The following is a 6997-nucleotide window of genomic DNA, read 5'->3' as shown; positions in this document are numbered from 1 at the left end:
GCCGTGTCTGCTACTCGATTCTGAGTGTTGGGGCATCGTCTTGGTTAGAGTTGTTTCTCTTGGGTTGGGTAGTTTCGCTGTGTTGTAGCTTCTATCTGGGCTGAGCATCCCATGTCACTCTGCTTCGGCACCATATTTACGCCACCTTTGGTTGTGCCATGTGATGGCCCCCAATTGTATTCTCATTTCAACCTCTTCTATCAATGAAAGATACACAAGTTTTGCGTATTCGCGAACAAAAATAATTAAAGTCACCATCAAAATATGGTCAAATACGAGACTGATAATCCTGGACGGAGATACTACGTACACCCAAACCAAGCTCAGCCGCCGAGTCCAATCGCCGAACTGCGGTGTTCACCTTTTTGCATGACACAATCGACGCAGAAGCTTTATCGGGATCGATGCCCGAGCCCGACATCGGTTGCAGCCGCGCAGCCTGCATCGGTCCCTCTCCGGCTGTATCGCCATGACTGAGGCCGGACCTCGGCCCTCGATCAGGTCCAGCGATGCCACGGACAAGTCGCAAGGGAACACCGGCCGGGAGGGGAGCGTGCGTGTGTGCGTCCAGGCTAGTCCAGACTGTGGTCTCGTGCTCGTGGGGTAAAAAGTAAAGAAAGATGTGATGGAGGAGGGTTGGATTGGGTAGCGTGCGGGCGACAGCATGAGCGCCCTGTTAGACTGTATTTACATATAGCTTCTGTATATGTCTTGTATATTGTATCGTACACCTTGGTGTACCCCTTATATATATGAGATAGCCACACCCTTAACGGGTGTCGTGCAGTTTCCCAAAACCCTAAGTTCTACATGGTATCAACCCTAACTGGTCCTATGTCTTCCGCTGCTGCTGCCGCCGCCGCCTCCGCCACTGTGATCGCGCCCAACTCCGTCGCCGCCGTCGCGCCGGCTTCTGTCACGGCGCCTGCGTCGCCGTTCCTCTCCTCGCGTCCCCTGGTTTCGGTCTACACTGGCCAATCTTCGATGGTAGGCGCCTCCTCGGATCAGCCACCACCGTCGTCACCGGCCGCGCCTCCGCCGACCCTGGGGGATCCTTCGTACACCGGTCCGTGGATGGGATCGGCCACCTACGGCCCCCACGGGGATGCTCCACTCCCGCCCGCAGGCCCCTACGGGGCGGCGCCCGTCCTCGCTAGATCGGCAGCCTACGGCCCGTACGGGGCTGCTCCACTCCCGCCCACAGGCCCCTACGGGGCGGCGCCCGTCCCTGCCGGATCGGCGGCCTATGGCCCCTACGGGGCCGCTACTTCATCAACGGGCCACTACGGGGCGCCGCCCTACGCGCCCGTCGCGGCTGCGTCTCCTGCCGCTGTTGCAGCGGCGCCCTACGTGCCCTACGCGCCTTCACCTGTCGCCGTGAACGTTGGGTCGGACAGGGCCCCGCCGCCACCATTGCCCTACGGCGGCTACTACCCTCCGGCCATGGCTTCATCTGGTGGATCATCTCACATGACCTACTACACGGCGCCTCCTCCTGCTGATCATGCTGTGGCCAGCACGCCGTTCTACTTCGCGCATCTGATCCCAGTGAAGCTGATGATGGACAATTATCTGTCATGGCGTGCACAGGTGTTGCCACTTCTCCGCAGTCGCTATCTGGAGGGCTACGTCGACGGTTCCTTGCCGTGTCCTCCACCACATCACCCGGCATACCATGCGTGGGTGGCTCAGGATCAGGCCATACTTTCGGCGATCCAGTCGTCGCTCACCGAGGCGGTGTCCTCCTTGGTTCTCTTCACTGCCACGTCCCAGGAGGCGTGGTCTGCCCTTCACACTAGCTTTGCATCTCAGCAGCAGGCTCGTGCTCACACTCTTCGTACGGAGCTGGGAGAGACCAAGCTTCTTGACCTCAGCATTACCGACTACTTCGGCAAGATGACGCGTCTCGCAGACACTCTGGCCTCCATTGGTCAACCGCTTCGCAAAGAGGACTTCACCACCTTCGTCATGAACGGTCTGGATGACGACTATGATAACCTTGCTGAGAACATCAATGGCCGTGATACTCCACTTGAACCCCGTGAGCTCTACGCCCGCCTCCTTGCCACGGAACAACGCATCAAGTCCCGTCGTACCAATCCGAGTTTCATGGCTGCCAACGCTGCCACTCGTGGAAAAGGGAAGCCCTTCAAGTCAACTGCAGCGGGCAAAACAGCACCATTGACTTTGCAGGCTCCGCGGTCGCCTGTCGCAGCCCCTTTCCCCACGACCGGGGGTGGTCGTTCGTGTGCCTGCTGCCCTTCTTGTGGCGTTCAGCTCCCTTGTCAATTGTGCAACATCCCAGGTCATGTTGCTTCCCGCTGTCATCGCCCCTTCAAGCAGGACTTCCTCGGCATCGGCAATAATGGCAAAGGCAACGAGAAACAAGCTGCCTTGGCAACTCATGAGCCTGCTCATCACGCAGGCCACACTACATCATATCCCATTGATCCAACATGGTATATGGACACGGGCGCTACGAATCATTTGACGGGTGAGATGGGCAAACTCTCAGTTCAGGAGCCATACCGTGGTAATGATCAGGTTCACACCGCCAGTGGAGCAGGTATGCACATATCACATGTTGGTCAGGCCTCTCTTTTAACTCATAAACAGAAATCTCTCCATCTTCGTAATGTCCTTAGAGTTCCTTCTGCTACTCGTAGCCTATTGTCTATTCCTCAGCTTACTCGTGATAACAATGTTTTCACTGAGTTTCATCCTTTTTATTTTTTTATCAAGGATCGGGCCACGAGGGACGTTCTGCTTAGAGGTCACCTGCGCGATGGATTATATGCACTTGATCTGCCTTCTGCCCCTCGAGCACTCACTGGTGTCCGTGTGTCGCCTACTTATTGGCATGCACGGCTCGGCCATCCTGCCACTCCCATAGTTCGTAGTGTTCTTCATCGTCATAGTCTTCCCATTGTGTCCAATAAAGATGTTGCCACAGTCTGTGATGCCTGTCAACAAGGCAAGATTCATCAGCTTTCGTTTTCTGATTCGAGTCGTGTCGTCAAAACTCCACTTGAGCTTGTTTATTCTGATGTATGGGGGCATGCCCAAACTTCTGTGAGCGGTCATAATTATTATGTCAGTTTTATTGATGCTTATAGTCGGTTCACTTGGCTTTATCTTATCAAACGTAAATCCGATGTGTTTGATGTGTTCCTGCAATTTCAAGCTCATGTTGAGCGTCTTCTTAAGCATAAGATTATTCATGTTCAGTCAGATTGGGGGGGGGTGAATATCACAACCTCAATTCCTTTTTTAATAAGCTTGGGATTTCGCATCGTGTGTCTTGTCCTCATACACATCAGCAGAATGGCACGGCTGAATGTAAGCATCGTCACATTGTCGAAACCGGTCTCACCTTACTTGCTCATGCATCAGCACCTTTTCGTTTTTGGAGTGATGCTTTTTCTACTGCCTGTTTTCTCATAAATAGGCTTCCTACACGTCTCCTTGGGATGAAAACACCACTTGAACTATTGCTTAATGAGGTTCCAGATTATACTTTTCTCAAAGTTTTTGGTTGTGCATGCTGGCCTCATCTTCGTCCTTATAATAAGCACAAGCTCGAGTTTCGGTCCAAACTTTGTGTATTTCTTGGGTATAGCTCTCTTCACAAAGGGTACAAGTGTCTTCATATTCCATCCAACCGTGTCTACATCTCGCGTGATGTTGTGTTTGACGAGAGTGTATTCCCGTTCTCGTCTTTGTCCATAACTCCCACACCTCCAGCCTCCTCCTTGCAATCCACCCCTCCACTGCCTGCTCAATTTGTTGATATTGCATATTCTCCTGCGTTGTTGCCTAATCATGCTGCAGGAATGGGTCATGGAGTTCGCCTGGAGTTGCTGGAGGAGCCGGAGCCATCAACTGCACCCGACGTGGCGAATGGCCTTGTGCATGCGCCATGCATGCCTGGACTGGGCGCCTCAGCGTCGGCTCCGTCCGTGCCGGCCTCTTCTAAGGCTGGGTCGGTTCCGCCTGGGCCAGCCTTGCCCGGGCTGGTCTCCCCTGCGTCGGCCTCCCCCGAGCCGGTGATTCCATCTGGGCCGGCCTCCCCCGAGCTGGTGCTCCCATCTGGGCCGGCCTCTCCTGAGCCGGCGAGCTCGCCTGGGCTGGGCTGCCGCGCCTCGGTTGGCCTTGAGCCGACTGACTCGCCCATCCAGTCGAGTCTGTCGCCAGGGTCGGCCTCGCCTGGGTCGGCCTCGTCCTCGCCTGTCGCCACTGCATCGTCACTGACTGCGTCGGATACTTCTTCATCGCCGGGGCCGTTGCCACTGGTTGCACCACCTGCGGCCGTTCCTCTTCGACCACATACTCGCAGTCGATCCGGTATTGTGTGTCCCAAGCAACGCAAAGATGGGACGGTCGCCTGGCTTGCGGCATGTGTTGCTCATGTCAAGGAAGATCTTTCGGCTGAACCGCGTCACTTCCAGGTTGCTCTCGGGATTCCTCATTGGCGTCAAGCTATGGAGCAAGAGTATCAGGCATTGTTGACAAATGGTACTTGGCAGCTTGTTCCTCCGGTCTCTGGTGTCAATGTCATTGATTCCAAGTGGGTCTTCAAGGTTAAGAAGCATGCTGATGGTTCTATTGAACGCTATAAGGCACGGTTAGTGGCGAAAGAGTTCAAGCAAAGGTATGGTCTTGACTATGAGGATACGTTCAGTCCGGTGATCAAACCAACAACTATTCGACTTCTGTTGTCCTTGGCTGTTACTCGGGGCTGGTTTCTTCGTCAGCTGGATGTTCAGAATGCCTTTCCTCATGGTGTTCTGGATGAGGAGGTTTACATGCGTCAGCCCCCTGGTTTTGTTGATCCTGCTCGTCCTCATCATCTGTGTCGCCTGGTCAAGGCACTCTATGGGTTGAAGCAGGCTCCTCGTGCTTGGCATGCTAGATTGGGCTCTGTTCTTCGGTCACTTGGTTTTGTTCCCTCTACTGCTGACACCTCGCTCTTCCTTCTGCATCGACCTCAGGTGACGATGTATCTTCTGGTATATGTTGATGACATTATCCTCATTAGCTCCTCGGATGCTGCTGCTGGCCGTCTGATATCTTCCTTGAGTGGAGATTTTGCGGTGAAGGATTTAGGAACGTTGCATTACTTCCTTGGGCTGGAAGTTTCACGTTCTTCTGCTGGCTTGACACTCACACAGCATAAGTATTCAATGGACATGTTGCGACGGGCAGGTATGCTTAAATGCAAACATGTCATGACTCCTATGTCTGCTACTGATCGTCTGTCTGCGTTTGATGGAGATCCTCTCACCTCTGATGACGCCACTGAGTATCGTAGCGTTGTTGGTGGCCTGCAGTACTTAACTATCACTCGGCCAGATATCTCATATGCAGTCAATCGTGTCTGCCAATTTCTTCATGCTCCTCGGACTTCTCATTGGACAGCGGTGAAGCGGATTCTTCGTTATGTTTGCTTTACTGCCTCATATGGTTTGCTCCTTCAGCCAGCACCGTCTCCTACGCTTTCTGCTTTTTCAGATGCTGACTGGGCTGGTAATCCAGATGACAGGCGATCCACGGGGGGCCATGTTGTCTTCTTTGGTCCTAACTTAATCGCCTGGGCTGCTCGCAAACAAGCTACAGTGTCCAGAAGTAGCACTGAAGCAGAATATAAAGCCGTTGCAAATGCTACAGCTGAGATCATATGGGTACAGTCCTTATTGAGAGCTTTGGGAGTTCCTCAAACTCAGCCGCCTGTCCTTTGGTGTGATAACATTGGAGCTACATATCTCTCATCTAATCCAGTGTTTCATGCTCGGACAAAGCACATAGAAGTTGACTATCATTTTGTACGGGAACGTGTTGCACAGAAGCTACTCCACATCAAGTTCATCTCCTCCAAAGATCAACTTGCTGACATCTTCACGAAGCCTCTTCCACAACCTCAGTTTGTAGGCTGCAGGCGCAATCTTAACATACTTTGTACTTCAGGGCATAGTTAAGATTGAGGGAGGGTGTTAGACTGTATTTACATATAACTTCTGTATATGTCTTGTATATTATATCGTACACCTTGGTGTACCCCTTATATATATGAGATAGCCACACCCTTAACGGGTGCCGTGCAGCTTTCCAAAATCCTAAGTTCTACACGCCCCACTATCAGCAAAAGCGAGCTCACAAAAATGATGGCCTCAGTAGATTATCATTGTTCCAGCGATGAGCCCCAGCAACGGACCGGAAGCCAGCCTGTGCGCGAGCTCACTTGAAGCGTTGCTGAGAGGAGGAGATGGATGTTCTCGTTTCACGCACTGCCGGATGACGAGATGAGACTGTAAATTAAGCAAATATGACATACTCGTTAGAGCATGGTTAATAATACAGTCAACTACTGATGGTTGGTTATAAGGAGTAGGGCATCTTGGAGACCGAGCTCCATGAAACCCTTTATTTTGAATAATTCAAAATTCATAAATTTCAGTTTCAAAAATTTCTAGAAAAAATACACATGTTTGCAAGGATGTAAAGTGTATGTGTGAGAAATTTCAGGATGAAATACCTTGAATTGTGAGCTGTATAAGAAAACCAAAATCATAGACTTTATAGATGAACAGTACATATGCTAAAAGGCCCCGTATTTGTCTTTTTTGTGTAGCTCACATTTTAATGTATTTCGGCCTGAAAATTTGCACACATGTACATTTTGTATCTAGGTATATGTGTATTTATTTTCAGAATTTTTTGAAACTGAAAAGTTTGAATTTTAAAGTTTTCAAATAAAGATCTCCATGGGGCTCAGTCTCCGCTTGGCATTTTCGGGCTATAAAATGTTACCATATAATCAATAGACATCACTTATGGTCACTCGTACAATAAGGTTGGCTATAAATATGCTTATAAAATTAATATTTTCTATCATTTTCTTTCTATCATTTCTTCACATTTATTGCATCTGCCTAGGAGCACATATATAGATAGCCTCTTGCATGAGTCCACTCTCCTTACCTTTTCATGTGTCTCTCCT

Source organism: Triticum aestivum, chromosome 2B, assembly GCF_018294505.1.
Source record: "Triticum aestivum cultivar Chinese Spring chromosome 2B, IWGSC CS RefSeq v2.1, whole genome shotgun sequence".
Classification (NCBI taxonomy): Eukaryota; Viridiplantae; Streptophyta; class Magnoliopsida; order Poales; family Poaceae; genus Triticum; species Triticum aestivum.
The sequence above is the reverse complement of the archived record's forward strand: the minus strand, read 5'-3'. Positions refer to the sequence as shown.